Source organism: Felis catus, chromosome D1 (assembly GCF_018350175.1).
Source record: "Felis catus isolate Fca126 chromosome D1, F.catus_Fca126_mat1.0, whole genome shotgun sequence".
Taxonomy (NCBI): Eukaryota; Metazoa; Chordata; class Mammalia; order Carnivora; family Felidae; genus Felis; species Felis catus.
Window position 1 is genome coordinate 106,032,681 of NC_058377.1, and position 22,132 is coordinate 106,054,812.

A 22,132-nucleotide genomic window follows, 5' to 3' on the forward strand; every position below is an offset into this window, starting at 1 on the left:
AATGTTGATAAATGTCAACTATTAACCAGATAACCAAAAATACTAGTTTTTAAGTTTTTTTTTAACACTTATTTATTGTTGAGAGAGAGAGTGTGAGCAGGGAAGGGGCACAGAATGCGGAGCGGGCTCCAGGCTCTGAGCCGTTAGCACAGAGCCCGACGTGGGGCTTGAACCCACGAACCGTGAGATCGTGACCCGAGCCAAAGTCGGACACTCAACCAACCAAGCCACCCAGGTGCCCCCCAAAAATTACCTTTTGACGTCTCACACCTAGAACCAGAATTTCTGTATGTAGTCCCATAACTGGAAAGCTTGAAAAATCATATGTGTAAAGAAATGTATTGACTGACATGTTAAGAATAGCGTTTTTATTTTTGTAGATCAATAGAGTAGAATGAGAAAGGAGGGAGAGGGGGAGAGGAGAAAGAAGAGGAAGGAGAGAATGCGCTGGGGGGGTTCTCTCTAGCTGCCCATCATTTAGAGGCGGAAGTCGTGCACGGACTCTGAAAATTGACAAAAAGGAACCAGAAAGCCGCCTGCCTGCGGCCGATTCTCTGGATGATTTTTAACAAGGCCAGAGAAGGGAGTCGTGAAATCCATCAACACTGACCCAACGGAGATGCTCGATAGATGTTTATTGAGTGAATGAGTAAAAGACAATCACCGGAGCCCCGTAGTCACCAAAGCCCACCCTGGTTACAAATGGAGAAGCACCCGATCCCCTTAAAAGTGAAGAAAGCACCAAGTGAAACTTGTGTAACAGCCCCGCGTCCAGAACTGGCTGGGGCTCTGAGAGCCACCTCGTGGTAGGTATTCCTTTAATTGCAGGTGTTTGTTTCCTTTGGCACGGCAATATGTAATTTCCCATTTTTAGAACAATGCTCCAAAGAACAGTCACCAAAACAACTTTCAGAGGGGGCGGTTTTCTTCCTGGCCACTGCTACAGCTCTGTAAAACAATAACAAAGGCATATTTATTCCAAACACGGTTTGCGTCTCTCCATAAAATCAGGAGGCCGTTCCTTAGCTTTGCGCAGGCTGTCGAAAGACCCTTCCGACCCCTCGGCAGAGCATCCAGCCAAACTCTTGCGTCTCTGGGAGGGGGACACTGGGAACCGGTTCTGCTGTTGGCTCAGTTTTGGTCTTGACACACCTCCCTCCGTGTGGCTCCCAGGCGGCCAGGGTGGAAAGGAAGTTTGTAGAAAGGCTGTGTCCGTTCTTTGGGTGTCCCGTACTAAGCCTGAACCCGGAAGAGGGCAGTGTGTTCTTGGGGACGTGCAAATAGCAGACTTTGAAGGTGAGGGCCCGGGAAGGGATGAGATGCATCCCCCCCCCCCCCGGTTGGTGGAACCGTTGAGAAATCCCTTTCATTGGTATCCCCGCACCGACCTTCTCTCTGCTTCATATACTCAAGAAATTGGCTCCAAGACTTCAGGAGTCCATCCCCGCTCCTCCCCATCTATTTACCCTTTCATTTCCATCCCGCTGCTTCTGCCCAGATCACATATAACTCCTTCCCACCTGAACCTGCATGCTTCCCCTCCTCAATGGCCTCCTGGCCCAGTCACTTTGACCTCCCCTGTGGGTCTGCACATCCCGGCTTCATCTTGTACCTTCCCTGCTCAGCAATGGTCAGCGACTCCTCTTCCTGTAGAAAACGTCTGGGTTCCGTGGCAGGGGGGAACCTCATCTGAGCCAGTCTTCCTTTCCAACCTCATCTTCCACTTGTTCCTCCGTAAATCTTAGGCGCCACCTCAAAATGGCCGGCTCGCCATTCCCAGACTCCACCTTTGCCCTCCGGGTACCACCTCCCTCCCCCAACCCCCAAATTTGAATGACCTTCCTGGTCCTCTCTCTGTGACAAAAATCTTACCCATGGCTGACGGTCCCACCAGCTTTAACACCTCTCTCTGCCCAGTCCAGCTGAAAATGACCTCCCTCCCCCACACCTTCCTGAAGCACTGAGATTCCGCCCCATCCACAAAATGGCTCTACTTTGTGTAGGTAATGTTAGTGTAACTTTTTTTCAAACGTGTGCTAAATCGTTTCGAGGAGAAAGGTGCTGAGCCTCTTTAAGAGACCTAGGTAGAATCAGTTCAGTGTTGGCTTTGCCATTTCTACCCAGTCCTCTACTGAGCACTTGCTATGACCCGGGTGCTGAGCTGAGTGCTTCTTAAGTATGACCTCATTCAACCCTCGCGATGAAACTGTAAGGTAAGTACCACAGTCCCCTTTTCACAGACAAGGAAACAAAGGCTTTGAGAAGTCAAATAACTTCCCGAGAGCCTCCCAATTTCAGAGGAGCAGGGATGGGGCCCAGGCTTGGCTCACAACATTCACTGCTGTGGCCAATGCTCAGTATTTCCTTCTCAGAGAACTTACAACCCAGAACAGTTAGGATGAACAGGTGAATGGGAAACCACAGGTCGTCTCCCAACTAGAATAAATTCATGGGAAGTTTCCCCATTCAATGTTTCGTTTTGTTTTGTTCTTTAGAGAGAGAGAGGGAACAAGCGCATGTGCACACAAGCAGGGGGGAGGGGCAGAGAGAGAAAAGGAAAGAGAGAGTCTCAAGCAGGCCCCAGGCTCAGCCGGGAGCCCGACTCCAGGGCTCAGCCCCACAACCGTGAGACCATGACCTGAGCCGAAATCAAGAGTTGGACGCTCAACCGACTGAGCCACCCAGGTTGTCCTTTTCATTTTTTTAAATCGAAGTGTAACACAAATACAGGAGAGGGCATGAGGAATGCACTTGTGATGAGCACAGGGTGATGTACGGAAGTGTTGAATTACATACATTATTCCATACCTGACACTAATATAACACTACGTTATACGTATACGTTATACGTATATATACGTTAACTGGAATTAAAATGAAAACATAAATACAACAGTAAAATAAAATAAAATGCGTTCATCTTAAAGGGACAGCGCGATAATCATTTACATGCATATGCACTCATATAAGACCACCCCGGTCCGGCCTAGAATATTTCTAGCGCTGCACAAGGTTCTCTCATGCACCTTCTCAGTCCATACCTCCACCAGATATATAACTATGAGTTTACTCTTCATGTTTTAGCTTCGCCTCTTCTTGACCTTCATATCAATGATCCTGTAACACATAGTCTCTCTCACTGTGGTGTATACTCTACTGTATGCATCTACCACCGTTTATTGCCTCAATCTCTAGTTGATGGGAATGTGGGGTGTTTCGAGTTTGGAGGCCGTGCCTTTGAACATTTTTGTCCATCACATCTCTGTGTCATCCTATCTCTTGGATACATGTACCCAGGAGGGGCATGACTGAGTTATGGAACAGACATATCGTTAGCTGGAACAGAATCTACCAAACACTTTTCCTCCGTGATTGCGCCTTTCAACACTCCCCCACAGCAAGGTGTGATAGTTCCAATGGCTCCGCATTTCAGTCACACCTGGTATTGTCACTCTTTTCTTTTTAGCCATCCTGGTGGGTGTGTGGTGATATTTCCTTGTGGTTTTGATGCGCATTTTCCCCATGAGTAATGAATGATGTTGCTTACCTTTTTATAGTTTGGTCACCTGGATAGACTATCTTATGAGTGTCTGTTAAGCCTCTTGTCCAATTTTTATGGGGTCATTGTCTTTTTCTTACTGATTTACAGTTGTTCTATATATATCCTGAAAACAAATACTTGGTTGGATATATGTGTTACAGATTTCTTCTTCCGGGTCTGAGGCTCGCCTTTTCGTGATTTTTTTTTTAACGGTTTGTTTATTTATTTTGAGAAAGAGCGAGAGAGAGAACACGGGCGGGGGGCGGGGGCAGAGAATCAGGGAGAGAGAGAATCTTAAGCAGGCTCCATGCTCAGTCCGAAGCTGGACTCGCGGCTCGATCCCACGAACTGGGAGATCACGACCTGAGCCAAAGCCAAGAGTCGGATGCTGAACCGACTGAGCCACCCAGGCATCCTGCCTTTCCATGTTTTTAATGGTACTTCTTGACGAAGAGAGGTGGTAATTTTTCATAAAATGCTATCGATTTTCTTCTGTGGTTCGTGCTCTGGGTGTTCTGTTTTAGACATCTTTGCCCACCCCAAGGTCATGAAGACATCCTCTCTATGTTAATTTCTTTTACTCTCGCTTTCTAAGTATCTTCCTCTAGACTTGGAGACAACCAATTGGCTGCTATTTCAATAAGGAGCACAGGTCGCATGGAAAAACGCACCATGACTGGCTCACGTGTCATTACTCACAGGATAATGTCCACCTGTCTTTGGGCCATCTAGCCCGTTATCCTAAGGCCGCCTTAGAGCACCCACAGACGCCATTACGCACTGACTGCATTGCTGTAATTCCAGAGGAGGCACCCCTAATGAGGGGAAGGGGCATCTTGCAAGATGCCCTGGAAAGGAGGAGGGAGGCCATCTGTCCCCCCAACCCTGTTGACACTCTCCAGCCGGCAGCCTACGCCCACAACCCGAGCCGTGATCACTTGGCAACACTTTCTTCCCATCCTAGCAACTCTCGCCGTCCCTCTTTATAAACCCTTCCCCTGAGCGTGTTCTTTTCTCCCCAGATTTGCCCTTTTGTCATCATTTATTTGCCACTGACCCCATAAGATAGCCACTTGCCATCTCTAGGGCACTTACTATGACACCTTTGCTTTTTCCTCCCTTCGCCCCTTCCTCCCCTCACGCAGGCTTATCCCAGCCTCAGCGCCTTGGATTTGGGGGCTGGAAAAGCCTGTGCGATGGGGCCATCCAGTGTGCTGGAGGACGCCCGCCCGCCCGGCTCTTCAGCTTCCTGGCTCTTCTGGTCCCTCCTGCTTCCTTCCCACCTTCCTTCTGTCAATCAAGAGGCCTGAGGGAACAGTGAGGGAGTGGGAGGCAAATCATAGCTTTTTCAAGCTTAAAGGAGCCTTAGATACGATCTAGTGCAACCCCCTCATCTTACAGATGAGGAAACGGATCCCGAGAGGGGAGGGAGAGGATGTGCCAAAGCCAAATATGTGGGGGCACAAAGCCAGGCCAAACAGGAAGTCCAAATTCCAGGGCTTGAGGCAGAATTTCCAGTCCCACCAGGGAACCTGGGACTGCTGCCCACAGCAACTTTCTCCCTCCAAGCCACACATCCCATTCCAGAAACAACCAGGGCTGCTCAGACACAGCAGCAGACGCAGATCCGACAAGCCCCCAGCGTGTGCACGCCAGCGGTCGTCCCTGAGAGTCCCTTCCAGAGCCTCCAGGGGACACAGACGACCACCCATCCCAACAGGGGAGTTTCGCGATGACTCATGCCATGACCACATCTTCGTTTTAATTCTCTAATCATGAGGGAACTGATGGGCATCCCGCCTGACCGCACCTGTTCCAACGGGGGAGTTGGAGAGCAAGAGAGATGGGTGGAGAGTGGGAGGGGCCTGGAGATCACGTCTGTCCCCGCCCCTGTCGCCAAGCCTGCGGCTGAGGGGACCCCCCCACCCACCCACCCAGGGCAGCCCTCAGCTGGGATCTCCCAAGTTATGGCGGCTGTTAGCACTTAACTGAGCGCTTACTATGCACTAGGCACTGTTCACACCACCTTAGATGAATTCAGTCCAACCTCGCCCAGCCTCTGAGGGAGACACTGCGTGTCCCCCACGTTGAAGATGCTGACACGTTGCCGGGGGGCCTCTGGTGGAGCAGCAGGGAGGCCTTCCCGAAACGTCTTTGATGGGGTCACCAGTCGGCACGAATCACCCCATTCATTACATCTCGCCAACGTCAAGCTCACCCCCAACATCACCACCAGACACCCACGGAGACCACCAGGAACATACACAAAGCCCAAGATTTTAGCAGCTCCGTGATGAATGTTTGCATTTTCACCGCCACGAACTTGTGTTGACAATTACTAGACATTTTGTCGGATTGCATTTATGGTAGTGACAAAGATTTCTTTTTAATTAAATGCGAGGATTTTTTTTTTTTAATAAATCTACTTCAAGAGGATGATGAAATGAACAGGGCACGGAGGGCATGTGGATGTGCAGCGAGGGTGACGGGGGCACCGGATGGACTCAAGCATGGGCGACCCACCCGGTCTGGTCCCAGCTCAGAGGCGACCTCGCTGCTGGAGCCCTTGTGCCTCCGATTCCCACCTGCCGCCCCCACAGCACCTCCCGCAGTGAAGCCCTGCGGATTGGGAGAACCTAGTCAGCCCTCCGGCCTCCTCTGGCCCCATTCCACATGAAGGTCACTCGCTTCTGGGCTCTCTCCACTTTCCGGAGAAACCCGGTGAGGCCGATAAACGTACCGAGACCCACAAGCAAGAGGCCAAGTATGAAGACAGAAAGGAATGAGGAAACCCCGCCCTTTCTTTGGACCCAGTCCTGGGTCTTCTGCCTCCACAAAATTTGCACATCACTGGCTGGGGGGGGGGGGGGGGAATGTCCGCCCAGGACCCTCTGCTGAGGATCCCTCCCAGGTGCTGGGCTGTGAGCTGGCCCTGGCCAGGGCAATGCTGTCAAGGACCCAACACCACCCCCTCCTGCTGGGGTACATGGCCCAGCCTGGTGGCCCCGGGAAGGTGATACAGGGAGGACTGTCCTTCCTTGGCAAATAGGGACAGTTTAAAAACAATACTCATAAATGAGATGGGGTGGGGGGGGGTGTCTAGGGGAGGGCAGAGGACTCGCTCAAAGCCCCAGGGATCTAACAGCAAACGAGAGGCTGGGATTCGCCATCCCCAGCACTGTCAGAGGACAGGAGTCAAAGGCCCTCTGCCCTTTGAGTGCCCGCCATTGCATTCTCTTGGGCGCCGCCTCCCCCACAGCAGGGCGGGTGCCTGGCCAAGGAAGCCGGAGCCTTGTTCAGGGCATTGTTCTCCGTCAGAAGAGGATCTCGAAAGCAGAAGGAAATTAGAAACAACCACACAATGAATACCAGATTCTCCTTTCTCCTGGCTTTGGCTGCCGGGAGAGTAAGCAGGGCTGGACCGACAGCACACCCCACCCAGCAGTTGCTGGCCCTCCAGGACGTCCAGGCCGCGGGCAAAGGCAGGGCTTGGAGGCTGCACTGGTTGTCTACGGATTCCCACCAGGTCCGTGTTCTTTCTCCAGCTAGATGCTGATTCCTAGACACAGAGCCGCCCTCTGGGGCTTCCTTCCCACGAGGCACAGCCGACAAGCTACGGGCACTCTGTGTTTGTCGGTTGACTAACTGATACCCTCTGGGCGCTTTCCTAGATATTTTACGGGTGTAGACTCATGGAACCCCCACAGCCACCCCACGAGGGAGACGCTACCGCTAGTCACGTTTTAGTCGTGACGAAGGGGGGTCCAGGCGACCAAGCGCCGGGCAGGACTGATCTGACTGGGGCAGTTTTGACGGGACTAAAATGATCCCGCTCCGCGCTTCTTACGAACATCAGCCTCCCCTACGACACCATGAGACACGCGCAGAGCCCTCCTGGAGTCACCCCCACGTGTCAGATAAAAAGAGTGACCCGAGAGAAGATGTGTCCCCTTCAGAACTTGCACCCCGAGACACAGGACACCATGGGGACGGACACTAACGCGCTGTCGAAGGGGAGACACGCGGAGCCGATGCCAATCTTACCAACTTAGCATCTGAATGTTCCCGCTGAGAATTTTTTCTTAAAAATGCATTTTTTTTCCTCGCCCCTGTTGGGGCTATTCTTCATTTTAACATAATGTTGTGTTTTATGCCTCCTACGTAAGTCGGCACCAGCTTCAAATGTTGTGGAATATTGAGCTCATATATCTAGTCAAACTTCTGCTTGCTTTTTGCTGCCTCCATGGCTACCATGAGGATAAATAGAGGAGAAAGGTTTGGCTCTCAATCGTCCTAGCTGGGCCCTCTGCCATCATTCCCAAAAACAAAGGGGAAAAGATGCCAGCAGTGAGGGACCAGGGTGAGTGGTGAAAGAAAACACCGTCCTGTTCCAACGGGTACTGAGCAGAGTCAAAACTCCCCAGCGAGGGCTGGTGGAGGGGGCAGGAAGGCATTCCCCTAATTCCCTGTAAGGAGCATGCGCGTTGTAAACCCGCGGGCAGAGGAGGGAGAAGACGAGCTGTCACCCTCCAACCCTCTGCAGATGGGGTTGCAGGCTTGGAGGACACCAGCGAACCCCAGCTTGTAAGTGGTCCGCCTGGACCTGGGACCCAAGTCCTCTGTGCCCTACTCCGTGTGCCCCACCCCCTCCACCCTGCTGCCCATCGGCTGCAGGATCTGGAAGCTCCGCGGGGTCTGTTAAGTGACCTGCAGTCTCTGGACGGCATGATGGAATGACCACTCCCCTGACCGTGTGCTGTGAGGCTGTCTGAACAAGAAAACCCAAGGATCAGGCTTTGTCCTTGGACTTCCCAGGGGAGGACCACACAAATGGATCGGGTTTTGGGGGTGGAGGTTGTTTTTGTTTTTGTTTAGTCTGTTATATCCGATTGTTAAAACAAAAGTGCTGGAAAGGTCAAGTTCACAGGTTCACTCTCTGAATGAACCCATTGTCCCACAAAGGAGAGTGAAGGGAATCTTCATCCCTCCTGGGCATCTTCACCATCCTGCCACCCTTCTCCCATCTCAGAAGGCATCTGAGTCTCCAGAAAAGCCTCTCTGCTCTGCCCAGTAACAGCCACCGCCTCTTGTGCACTTGACCCCATCCCTGTGCCTCTTTCGGGGACAAGGGAATCAACTACGCCATCTTGCTTCCCCCTCTCTCCCACTGGCTTCCTTGGCTCATCCAATAAACATCTTCAAGTTTGCCCCAAACTGGAAAAACCTTGTGTCTGCCTCCTGTGGCCAGAGACCATCCCATCCTTCCTCTTACCTTTAACACCAAACTTCCTGGTGGTCTACCTTGCTCTCCGCAACTTCTCCCGCTAATTCCTAAGCCCCCACAGAGGGCAGCCCAAACCAAGGGGAGTTGCTCTCTCAAGGGCCACACATAGTCTTTAAGCATCAACTCCAGCAGCCACTGCTCAATACCCATCCTATCTGACCTCCCTACATCAGTTACACCAACAGAAAAAACTCCTCCTTGTGAAATGTGCTTAGGGCAAGCGCTTTGCATTGTCTTCTCAAAAGCCATTCCCCTTCTCCTTAGCTGGCACGAGCCCAACTTTGTTCAAGGACAGGAAAGAGATTCTTTTATTTCAGCAAGATGGGCACCGGCCCTGGTCCAAGGGCAGGCAGGCGTGCATCCTTTCTGACCAGTGGAATATAGAGGGACGTCGGTTGGGATCTTCTGGGGACAGCCCCTCCGCCCCCCCCACCCCCCACCAATAAGACAGAAGATGTCTGTCCCATGCTGCTCCATGTTTCCTGTCTTTGAACTCAGTTGTGTGAGGATGTGATGCTGGAGGCTGACGGAAGGCCAGGAACACCTCAGCAACACCGGCCCAGAGCTTGGCCGCCGAACGTTCCGACTATGAAAAAGCTCATCTGTGTCTATACCACCGGACACGTTTGCCGTTACCTGCAGCCAAAAGCATCCCCAGCCGACTTGTCACCCCTTTCTTGGTTATTGACATTTCCCTCCTGGCTCTCATTCTCAAGTCTCCTTGACTCCTTGGCAGGCCCTCTGCCCACCCCTTGAGTATCCCTGTCCTCCATATCCATGGAGGGCCATGCTCCTGGGTGGGTGTGCCCTCTTCATCTACCTGTTCGCTAACTCCACAAATACCCACTGGCAACTTCTATGTGCTTGGCTGGCCTCCTAGATTTGACTCTCTAGCAGGGGACACAACCAATAAACACAATGAACAAATAGAAGGTTACAAGTTATGGGGGTGCCTGGGCCTCTCAGTCGGTTGAGTGCCTGACTCTTGATTTCGGCTCAGGTCATGATCTCACGGTTTGTGAGTTTGAGCCCTGTATCAGGCTCCATGCTGACAGCTCAGAGCCTGTTTGGGATTCTCTCTCTCTCTCTCTCTCTCTCTCTCTCTCTCTCTCTCTCTCTCAATAAATAAACTTAAAAAGAGAGAGAGAGATAGAGAGAGAAGCGAGTGAAGGGGAGGGGAGTCCAATGAAGCTGAGATCCTTGCAGAACCCAGTAAGCCTTGGGAAGGTGCTGGCTGTTCTGCTAAGTGCAGTTGGAAGTCATCAGGTAAGATGATTAACCATGGAATTTGTGTTCCTTAAAGATCACTGAGGCTGGAATTTGGAGCCAGAGTGGAAGGGGGGAGGCAGTGTGGACTCACAGTCACCCCGTTGAGAGATGGGGGTGGCCTGGCCCAAGATGGCGGCAGTGCAGATGGAGAGGGGGGATGTGCTTCCCTTGTGATGTATCCCCCAGGTAGAAATTATGGGACTAGCTGCTGAGGGGGCTCCCAGGGGTGAAGAAAGGGGGAGACACCAAGGATGATCCCCCTATTTTCTAGCTTGAACACAGGGGAGAGTCGTACCATTGAGGGAGATGGGAAGCAGGTTCGCGGGTGAGGCAGGCAGATCGTTTTTGGAGTTCTGTTTTGGAGATGTTGTCTTTGAAATGCCTGAGAGCCATCCAAGTGAAGAGAGCAAGAGACAGCTAAGTACTCCAGGCTGGAACTCAGGGAATTGGGAATTTGGAGACTGTCAGCCTAGAAACGCATGTAAAGCCACGGGGATGGATGAGATCCACCCAGCACAGCGTGAAAAGGGAATACAATGGCCATTTAAGTGAGAGACAGCCTTTAGCTTTCCGTCTCCCTTTGTCTTCTCCTCATCATCTTATCCGTTGAAACCCAAAATAGTCCCCCAAACTGCCTTCCATTCCCATGGCCGTGGCCTTCCAGCCTTCACCTCATCTCCCCTGGAGATTTTCACCAGCCCCCTGGACGGTGGTCCCTCCTATGCATCCACCGTTCTGCCACCCGTGGGGTCGGTCCCTGCTCAGCTGTAGCAAAACTGAAACCAGAGGGCATAGCAGAAAGCCTCAGAGAAGCAGTCGTGGAACGATCCCAGGTGGGAACGGGGTCACCCGGACCTGAGCTGGAGAGGCACCCGCGACAGAGAGAACGAGTTGCCCAGGTCGGTAACCACAGCAACGGGGGTGGGTGCAGGCAGACTGCGGCCTTGAACCCCGGTCAGCACCCTGCTCTGGAAGGAGTGGCTTTATTAGCTCAGTTTACTCACGCCAGCCCATGTGGTTTCCAACTCAAAGGTACCACCCCGCACCTGGCATGCCCGCGGCCACTCTCTGCAACAGATAATAGCAACAATAACAAAAACAAGAGTGGCCAACGTTTACTGAGCACTTACAACACGCCAGGCACTGTGGCAAGTGCCAACCATCCTCCCCAAGTTACGAAGACAACCCTGTGAGGGAGGTAGTATAGGGGAGGACTCCGAGGTTCAGGAAGGTTGAGGAGCAGTTAATAGCAAGGCCTTTGGTGTTGGACAGACATGGGTTTGTCTGCTGCTACGTGGCTGGGCTTTGTGGACCCTCCCAGCCTCGTCTGCAAAGGGGGCTTAAACGAGAGAATTTGGCAAAGCACTTGGCTGATGCCCATCCCAAGACAGTGCTCAATACCGATCGTTGGGATGGCTGTTGTAATTATAAGAAAACCAAAAGCCAGCGCCTGTCACTTCCCCGTATTAACACCTCCAGTGGCTCCCACCTCCCCAAAGATTAGGACTCCCTGGCCCACCCACGCCACCCACTCCTCCCATCTGGGGCCACCCATTTCCTGAAGGCACCACGTTGTTACGCCTCGCGCGCCTTGCTGTCCGCACAAGCAGAGCACCCTCCTCGCCCTTGTCCACCAGGGAGGAGACCGGAAGTTGTCAGCAGAGAGGCCCAGAACCGCCAGCCAGCCCTAGCTAGGCTCACTGGACTTACAGACTGGGACATCTCTCCCCTATTTGCATTCCGGGTGCTTAGCGCAGCAGCGGCCACCCGGCGACACTGACTGAAGTAAATATCAAAAGCTCATCACATTTCCAAAAAGCAGTCATGGGGAAGGTTGGTGGAGAGGTCAGTTCGGGATTCCAGGAAGAGCCAACATCTCAGCCAGCCCTTCTAGCTGTGGACCAGCGCTACCATCTTTATGTTCTAAGGACGGGTCTCAACCCATCTCTCCTCCCCCGAAACTCAGAACAATCCTGGAGGCGAGACAATCCTGGGGGCGAGACTTCGGTTTAAATAACTTGCGTGGTTTGGGGAACACAGCCCAGGGCAAAATGTCGGGTCAGAGAAAGGTTGTTCTCTGGTCCACTGTCTCTTCCAGGGCCCTCCACAGCCCCAGACCCTCACCCTGGGCCCACCCCAGGTCCTTGCCCAGCCAGCCACCTGGCAGGACAGTTGCTAGATGGCTTAGCACAGTTGCTTATTTATAAGACTCTCCAGGGGATGCCTGGCTGGCTCAGTTGGGGGACTGTACAGCTTTTGATCTCAGGGTTGTGAGTTCCAGCCCCACGTTGGGTGTAGAGATTACTTAAAAATAAAATCTTAAAAAAAAATAAATAAGGCTCTAGGGGCACCTGGGTGGTTCAGTCGGTTAAGCATCTAACTTTAGCTCAGGTCATGATCTCGAGGTTCCTGAGTTCGAGCCCCAAGTCAGGGTCTGTACTAACAGGTGCAGAGCCTGCTTGGGATTCTCTCTCTCCCTCTCTCTCTCTCTGTTCCCCCCTCACAACTTGAGCTCTCTCTCTCTCTCTCAAAATAAATAATAATAAATAAACTTAAAAAAAGGCTCTCTAGAAGACTAAAAGCCTTTAATCTCAAAAATAATAATAATCATCACCTCATAGGATAGCTGTGGGCAGATCGCAAATCCCACCCCAAAGAGAGTGAGAACAGTAACAGATAACATTTCTTCCTACTTGCCCAGTATTTCACATTTATAATCTCATCTCTCTTTTTTTAAGTTTATTGATTTATTTTGAGAGAGAGAGAAAGTGTGCATGCACACGCAAGATGGGGAGAGGCAGAGACAGAGAGAGGATCCCAAGTAGGCTCCACGCTGTCAGCACAGAGCCTGACGTGGGGCTAGGACTCAGGAACTGTGAGATCGTGACCTGAGCCGAAGTCAGATGCTTAACCAACTGAGCCACACAGGCGCCCCTCTACTCTCATCTTATCCGTGTGACAGTGCTATGATGTGCATGGTTTTATTGTCCGCCTTTCTAGCGAGGGGGAAACAGAGATTAATTAAGAATGGCTTGTAAGGTAGGGAGCCGGATTTGGAAGCAACCCCCCTTGGAGCCTGCAGTTCTGCCTACCATGCCTGTTCCAGAGGGGGCTCTGATCCCACGTGATGGTGGATTGGGGAGGTCGGTTGGATTCCTGTCGTTTCGTACCAGCTGCTTTTATTTGGAGGGTGGGGAAGGCAGGCAGGCAGTGTCAGAGCGGTCACCAGTGCCTTCACAGTCGGTCCCTGCCGTGGTGCTATTTGACCTCCACCTAAGACTTCCCACGCTGAGGGGTGACAGAGATCAAAGACAGCAGGTGACTTGGACAACCCCCATCCCCGGAGTCTGAGCTCTCCCCAGGGCTCACATGATGGGACGTGTGAAGTCGTAAAAGGGGTTTCAGCAAATTTTGCAAGAATACTAGGAAAACCCTAGGCCCGTCAGTGACCCAAAACAAAGTCAGATGTCCCAGGAGCATCCCGTCTCCAAACCCCATCCATATCTAGGTACTGCCTCCAGAAGAGCGAACAGCGTGATCCTGACATGTCAGAAGGAGTGCTTAAGATATATTACACCTGTCTCCACTTTCTCCCACGGTTCACATCGCTCTTTCATCAAGTGATGCCTCAGAGCTGGCTGTTATCGCTCTTGTCCAGCCTGTCACTCAGCTTCCCCGATGACCAGCGTGGCCCCAGGGCAGTTACTTATCCTCCTTCCAGGGAAAACCCGCTATATTCAATGCCATTTGGGCTGAGGACGTTGAACGGGTGATAACAATAATAAAAATAAAATCAGCCATGATTTCTGAGCACTTGATGTGTGTCAGGAACAAAGAAACAGACTCAGAAACACCCCAGGAGACCCCGCTCATCAACGGCAGAGCCGGGATCCGAACCCAGGACTTGCACCTGGCATCGCACCGCTGCCTTCCAAGAAGGTTACGAGCTGGTGTTCCAGGGTGTCTCTGCTCCCCCAGAGGAGGGGGTGGCATGAGAAGACCCTTTAAGTAGGCGATACAGTCTGAATTCCAGACTGGATTCAGGAGCTCTGCCCCAGGAACACATCTCTGTAAGAAGACCGCATCCAAATACCCTCCGCCGTGCGCACAGTCAGAAACTCTAAGTCAGTCCCGAGGCAGCCAAATGTTTGGAAAGAATGCCATGTTCAACCTCCAGCCCGCTCAGGACAACTATGAGCAGAGAGACTATCAAAACCCAAGCCATTTGAATAATACAAGACGTGAGTAAGAGGCTGAAACCAAAACAGCCTCAAGATCAAGGTGAGGGAGCTGGGATGTTGGTCGTGACAGCAGGAACTGCCCACCCTCGCTCCGGCAACAGGCTGCTCCATCCTGGGGGCGGAGGGGGGCGCCTCTGGCCAAAATCAAAGCCCGATGGCAGGCAAGGGGATGCTGAGTCCAGGAATCCGGGCTTTCGTGATCCACAGGGACAGATCTGCCAGGATGATGGGGATGTCCACAAAATAGCTCGGGGGGGGGGGGACCCTTGTGGCAGAGAAATGTGGGAGAGGAGAGGTGGGGGCTTGACAAGTGACCCTCACAAGCTCATCCTGGGGTTGAAATTTAGTGGACTGACACCTGCCCGCATGCTGGGCTCCAGGCCTGTCCTTAAAAAGGCTCCGAGAAGTCGAAGACCTACACCTGGTTCTCTGCTGAAGCTCAAATTTGCACTTCAGAAGAAAATGCGTGGATGCCTACACTGGAGCACTTATCACATTGGCTTCCTTAAAAGGGTTTCCTGACCCCACTGAAAGCAAGCAAGAGTCTTATGGACCCTAAAGAGCTGGGCCAGGGGCCCAGGGCCCCCAACCTTGGCTTTGTTTTGTCTCCCAATTCCCAAGGATGTGATCTTCCTGTTTCTTCGAGAGCCACTGTCTGCTCTCCCTTCCATATCCCCGCACTCACCTCCTCACTCCACCCATGGAGCTGACCTCAACCACACCTGCCAGGCTGGAGCCCAGGCAAACCCAGCCATCCACCATAAGCCTAAATACGCTGCACTTAGCAGCATGGCCCGATAGGATGGGTTGTCTGGGCGAACACAGCGCGGGCCCCCAGACAAGCTTGGGCCTCACTCTCACGTCTGGCTCCCTAGAGGGGGCCTTTTGTGTCTGACCCTCAGATATCCTGGCCCTGAGACTGGCCCTTGTTATGGGCTGAATTGTGTCCCTAAATCCGTATGTTGAAGCCCTAACCCCCATCACCTCAAAATGTGACTCTATTTGGAGACAAGGCCTTTAAAGAGGTGATTAAGTTACAATAAGCCCATTAGGGTGGGCCCTAATCCAGCCTGACCCGTGTCTTCGTAAGAGGAGGAAACTTGCGCCCACAAAGAGACACAAAGGACGAACATGCATGGAGGAAAGACCGTGTGAGGACGGGGCGGGAAGGCGGCCATCGGCGAACCAAAGAAAGAGAGCTCAGAAGCACTCAGACCTGCCGACACCAACATCTTGGGCTTCCAGCCTCCAGAACTGTGAGACGATAATTTTCTGTTGTTTAAACCATACAACCTATGGTATTGGGTTATGGGAACCTGAGCAAATGAATACGGACCTCATTCCAGGTCTTTGCCACTTTCTGTCCCTAATAACAAGAAAGCTTAGCTTTTATTGTGCGTCAGGCACTGCGCTAAGCCGTTTGCAGGCTTCTCTCATTCCAGCCTCTCAACAGCACAGGGAACCTTACTCCATTTTACAAATAGGAAAACTGCCACCCAGAGAGGTCAATGACTTCCCCAAGGTCATCCCAGCTGATAAGTGATGGACTGATACGGGATTCAACCCAAGGAGGGCGACTCCAGAGCTGGCGCTCACAGCCATCACACCCCACAACTAGGGATGCCCAGGCCACCAGCCCCTGGAGGGATGCTGCGACGGACTGAATGTTTGTGTCCCCCCCCCCAAATTCATCTGTTGAAACCCTACCTGCCCCCCACCACAGCATGATGATATTAGAGGAGGTGGGGCCTTTGGGAAGTGATTAGTAATGAGGGTGGGATCCTTGTGACGGAATTAGCGCTCTTACGTAAGGGACCTCCGAGAATTCCCTCACCTTTTTCCAATGCGTGAGGGCACAGGGAGAAGTGGGCAGGCTACAACCCAGAAGAGGGCTCTCGCCAGAACCCAATTGTGCTGGCACCCTGACCTCAGGCTTCCAGAGCTACAAAGAATACATTTCTGTGGCTTATAAGCGACCCAGTCCATACTATCCTCTCATAGCCGCCCAGACTAAGACAGCCGCCCTCAGCCCAGCTCCCAGACCAGCTCGATGAGTCAGCATGGCCAGTGGTGACACTCGGCCCCACAGCTCCAGGCTGCCGTGGACGCTGGCCTTCCTGGAGCCCCAGCGGTGACATGTCCTTCCAAGACCCCAAGAACCTCGTGTTCCTCATCTGAAGGCCTGTGGAGCTGTCGCTCTGCTCCTCTCCCCTCCGAGGGACGCCTCGGCCATTTTGTTCTGTGGCAGCAGGGGCTGAGGGAACCCACCGGAACCCAGAGAATGAGCGTGCCCTTTCCAGGCCATCTTGGGTCCTCTTCAAATCATCCCCATGACTAAGTGCCCTTGGGGACTCTAGCTCATCAATTCACCCTAGAAAAAGGGGCAGCTCGTAAGCAACAGAAATGACAGCTGCCCTACCAAGAACAAGAACGGGGCTGCTCTTCCTCACCCGCCCTCCATGCCGGAAGGTCAGGGCCACAGTGGGCCGTGGAGATGGTCCCCCTGAGAGGTGGTCCCCTCGCGCTTTCGCCAGAGGGTCACGCGGTGCAGCGGACAGAGCAGGGGTGGTTCTGGGACAGGAGAGTCTGCCGTCAACTGCAGGGAACGGTCATCTCTGACAACTCACTCAAACTCCCTGCGGGCCCCCTGCCGAAAAATGCCAAGTCAACCCTCTTAATGAACAAAGCCGAGCTTTGTAAGCACTGGATTACTTGGGAGGGTGGGAGGAGGAATCAGAATCTTGGTCCTGGTGCTACTCATGTTACAGTGTCCATGATATTCTACCACACGTGGGCCGAGTTCCCTGCTGGGGCTTCTGCCCATGTTACAAGCAACATGAGGGCAGGAGCCAACCCTGTTCCCCGCATGACCCCAAGCACAGTGTGTGTCCCAAGGTGCGGTACTGACCCACCTACACCAGACTCACCTGGAAGCCCTTAAATGCGAATGCCCAGTCCCCCGCCCCAGATCTACCGGATGAGGCTCTCCAGAGTGGGGCCCAGGAATCTGCATCCACCAAGCGTTCCGGCTGATTCTGAGTCTCCCTGCCCCGCTGGGTCCTTTACTTACCCGGCTCAGGAAGTGAGCCAGGCCCTGACAGGGCAGAGCAGTAGGGGAACCGACCGTCCCCGGTGTGCCCTGTGGGGGTTGCTGGGACGCGGGACAGTCCAGGGCAAGCCGGGATGGCTAGTCATTCCAGCCCCCCTTCAAAGTCGCACACAAGGACAAGGAGCAGGGGTTTCCAAGCTCATCTCCAAATGGCTCTTACTTGGTGTTGGAATGCGCCCCAAAGGTACTCAGGGTCGAGAGTGGGCGTGGGTGATGTTCTGGGATTTCACAACACTCCAAATGAAAAAATGAAGTCAGACCATGAGGAGCTGACTCAGGGACTCTAGAGAAGGGTCCAGCTTCCCTGGTTTGTCCCCTGCCCCAAACCTCCTATCACCACCCTGTGCTGAAAGCAGCAAATGCCCAGAGCTCACGGTTCCCTTACGATCAGAGGGGTCACCCCTAGGTAGGAGGAGGTCAGGAGAATCATGGGGTGTCAGAACCGGCAAGTCTCCTGGAGATCAAAGAGTCCTGGTCCTTCATTTCTTGCATGAAAAAACAGGTCCAGAAAGGCCACGTGATTGGCAGGGTCACACAGCTAGCCAGCCCAAAGGTGACCCTAGCTCTCTGATGTCTTGATGTCTGCGCCTCGACACCAGTGCTTCTGCTGGACAAAAAAAAAAGAAAAAAAAAAAAAAAAGACAACAGCAGGAAAAGAAACAAGAAATATGAATTGAGGAAGAGGAGGCTAGACACAGAAATGAGTTAGAGGAAAGAGTGCTTGAGGCCCATGGTGTCCTAACTCCCCAAGTTACAGATGAGGAAACTGAGGAACACAGAGCTCAAATATATTTCCCAGGGCTACACACAGGAAACCTCTCTTGCAGGTCACTTAAATCCTATCCACAGGGGGTCCCGCCAACAAATCTGAAGATGTGCTGTGTCTGAAACGAGAGACCCTCATGACAATGTCCAACAGAGAGGAGGGACCAGCGCTCCCAGGGCTAGAATCGGAGCCCTGGATCCACGAACACAGTCCCGAAGCCTTCAGCCTGGGGAGTTTCCCCAGAGAGGGTAGAGGCCACTCTGGAAAAGTAGTGGGGGTGACTTTTACTTTTCATTTTAAGGAGTTTTAAGTTATTTGGGGCTCTGGGTGGCTCAGTCGATTAAGCGTCCAACTCTCGGCTTCGACTTGGGTCACGATCTCACAGTTTGTGAATTCGAGCCCTGCATCCGTCTCTGCACTGAAAGCCCGGAGCCTGCTTGGGATTGTCTCTCCCTCTCTCTGCCCCTCCTCCTCTTGTTCTCTATTTCTCTCTCAGAAGAAAACAAAACGAAACAAAAAAAATAAACAAAAAAAACACCTGTTGACGGCTTTGAGTTATTTGAAATAACTGGTAAGAATTTGCTTTTGTGGTATCTTTTTAAAAAGATTAAAGGAGGGGTGCGTCTGGCTGGCTCGGTTGGTGGAGTGTGTGACTCTTGATCTTTGGGTTATGAGTTCGAGCCCCATGTCCGGGGTAGAGTTTACTTTAAAGATAGATAGATAGATAGATAGATAGATAGATAGATAGATAGATAGATAAAATTAAAGAGGGGAAATAAATAAAATTAAAGAGGGGTAAAAAGTTCTTTAGTGGCTGGTGAGAGAGGAGCAGGAGACCCAGCCCTGAGCTTGGGAAAGCAGAGAGATGAAAATAATGGGATTTTGAAGACAGAGGCTGAGATCAAGGAAAGAAGACCAAAGGACCCCCTCGGTAACTGGAGGTAAGTTGGGTTTCCTGGAGGGGAGGTGTCTGTATGGTGGTAGAATTGGACGTGAACTTGCTTTTTTAAGCACATTAAAAGTAACTAATTTAGGGGCTGGCTGGCTCAGTTGATTAAGCATCTGACTCTCGATTTTGGCTCAGGTCATGATCTCATGGTTTGTGAGATTGAATCCCACATCAGGCACATAGCAGAGTCCGGAGCCTGCTTGAGGTTCTCTCTCTCTCTTCCTCTCTCTCTCTCTCTCTGCCCCTCCCCTGCTCATGCTCACTCTCTTTCTCTATTTCTCTCTCAAAATAAATAAAGAAACATTACAAAAAAAATTTAGGGACACCTGGGTGGTTCAGTTGGTTAAACATCTAATTTCGGCTCAGGTCATGATCTCACAGCTTGTGAGTTCAAGCCCTGTGTCAGGCACTGTGCTGACAGCTCAGAGCCTGGAGCCTGCTTTGGATTCTGTCTCTCTCTCTCTCTCTCTCTCTCTCTCTGTCTCTCTGCCCCTCCGCCGCTCACACTCTGCCTCTCTCTCTCTCAAAAATAAACATTTAAAAAAATTTTTTTTAATTTTTAAATAAAAAGTAACAAATCTAGAGATGATAAAGCATTTCTACTTGTCATAGTCATAGGAGACAGCACCTAAGGATTTAAGAGCTAATTTCTAAAAAGTATTTCCAGTTCTCCGTAACTGGGTGTTCAAAAATATTACCTCCAAGTTATAGTCCATGACAAAATGGAAACAATCTTCCAGGAATTGATGTCTCTGCGGTTGACCCAGTAAAACCCTGGCTGTGCAGAATCCTCAGGGAATGAATGAGTCACTTTATAGAGTAGAATTTCCTGAATAGCTGAAGGCGAAAACTTTAAGTGACAGACACGTAAACTTTTAAATACAAGTCTTTCCGAACCGGCCTCATCGCAGCCTGCATTCTGAACCAGAGGACCCGGGACATTATTTCTATAATCCCATTTTAAGGCGGCCCCTAGGGCATACCGACGCCTGGAAGGACTCCACACCCAGTATCTTACAACCAGAAGTTTCCCTCTTGCCACAATCCCCACCCCACACCCGTGCCTCACTCCCTCCACCCCTACTCTACACTCACTTCATCCCTGGTCCCCAGTCCAGCGCCTCATTCCTGACGGTCATCAGGAGCTTAGCCACCACGCCCAGGGGATCGGCAGTTTTCTCTGTCCCTATTATTAAAGCTGCAGAATTGAAATCTACCAAAGAAAGGCACAGAACCACACCGCAAACAATCAGAGCAACAGCCAACCTATGTGTGACACACGACACTTTCCTTTACAGAGTTTATGAAGCAGCTGGCACAGGTAGGTTTCGCCACATTTTTATGACGAAACTGAGGCTGGCAGGTTAGAGGAGCTTCAGAAGGTCACCTGCCCAAAATCCAGTACGTGGATAACTCAAATCCAGGTGTTGTAACTCCAAATCCTTATGCTTTGCTACTTCCTGAATTTCCCACGTTGATTAAATGCCTAAAATCTGCCAAAAGAAGAGATAGAACAAACCAAAACCGGCCATCCGGCCGGACTCCTTTAACACGAAGATCGGTGAAATCACGCCGGGCAGTAACTTTTGATTTCCGTTCGTGTCAAGCTGTTGCTTCTGCAAATCATCGTAATTGCAAATTGCAAAGAAGTATCTGGTATGAGCAAGCCACTGGGGTGTTTCGGCAGGAGAGGAGAGGAAGGGTGCCGTGCTCACAAAGGGTGTGGACAATGTGACCGGGTCTGCACGACAATTATGGACAGCCCCTATGGGAAGAAATCAAAGGTCTGAGTGAAAGTGTTGCTAATCTACTCTCCGGAGAGTTGGTTGCGGCTCTGTTTTCATCTGGAAGTCCTACAGACCAGGAATGTGTTTCTGCTGACGTACCGCTTTCCACCATGTTCCAGGACAACGCAATTAGCGTCCTGTGTTCCAACAAATCGCTTGTGACAGAACGTTAGCCACTTGGAGTTTTGCAGTGTATACACCCCACTGCCGCTCTGCCTGCTATCACGTGACGTGTGTGACCACAGATCACAAGGTGCCACCCAGCACTGCCCAGAAATGCTACTCTATTTCTTAGCGAGCTCCCTTCCCCCCTCCCAAGATGGCTGTCCTACAACTTTTCCTCTCCCTTCCAGCCTCCCTCCCTGTCTTTGCTCTCAGTTCATGATCTCAGCCCTTATGTCACCCAGAAAATAGAAGCCAACGATTAAAGACTACCTCATCTTCCCTCCAACAAGCCCCTTGGCCTCCCAGCATCCAACTCTCCCTTCAAACCTGACCTGGTTTGCCTGGGACTGGGAGAGGGGAGTGGCCCTGGGACATGGAACTTTCTGTTTTAACGCTTTCCCAGGACAGGGGACTTTCAGCTAAAACTGGGGAAGTCGCTCCAAATCCAGATGTGCTCCCCCTGCTCCTTCCCATCAGAAGCCCACCCTCCAGGAGACACCGGATGCCATCTCCTCTCGCCAGCCTACGGGCTCCGGTCCTGACCACCCTCTCTTCTGCCTCATCCCCCTCTCCCTTCCGCTGAGCATGCAGACGAGGTCTGAGATCCCTCATCTTCAAGAATAAGAAATATCTCCCTTGATCCCACTTTTCCCTCCTCCTGCCAACCCAATTTGCTGCCCTCCAGAGCAAAGTTCTATCCGTACTCACCAAATCCTTTCACACCTGCTATTCTCTCATTTTTATGTTTATTTATTTATTTTTGAGAGAGAAAGAGAGAGCGCAGGGGAGGGGCAGAGAGAGAGGGAGACAGAGAATATCCCAAGCAGGCCCCGTGCTGTCAGTGCACAGCCTGAAGCGGGGCTCCATCTTACGAACCGTGAGACCGTGACCTGAGCCAAAATCAAGGCCACGCAGGCGCCCCTCACACCTGCCATTCTTGGCGAACCACTTCCACTCAGGCTCCCTCCCCTGCGGTCCAACAAAACCTCCATGGTCAAGACCACCCACACTTGCCAAAGCC

General features: G+C 51.9%; 1 long non-coding RNA gene across 3 annotated transcripts in view; it reads right to left on the bottom strand.

The window, feature by feature from the left end:
* Positions 1-837: 837 nt before the first annotated feature.
* The window catches only part of LOC111556692, a 54,931-nt gene continuing 33,636 nt past the window's right edge, over positions 838-22,132 (bottom strand). For 2 of the 3 annotated variants that reach the window (XR_006586661.1, XR_006586659.1), the window contains one exon: positions 838-948. This is a non-coding gene — a long non-coding RNA (uncharacterized LOC111556692). Of the gene's footprint in view, positions 949-20,890; positions 20,925-22,132 lie in introns of those variants that run through there. The other variant, XR_006586663.1, reaches the window with a different exon arrangement.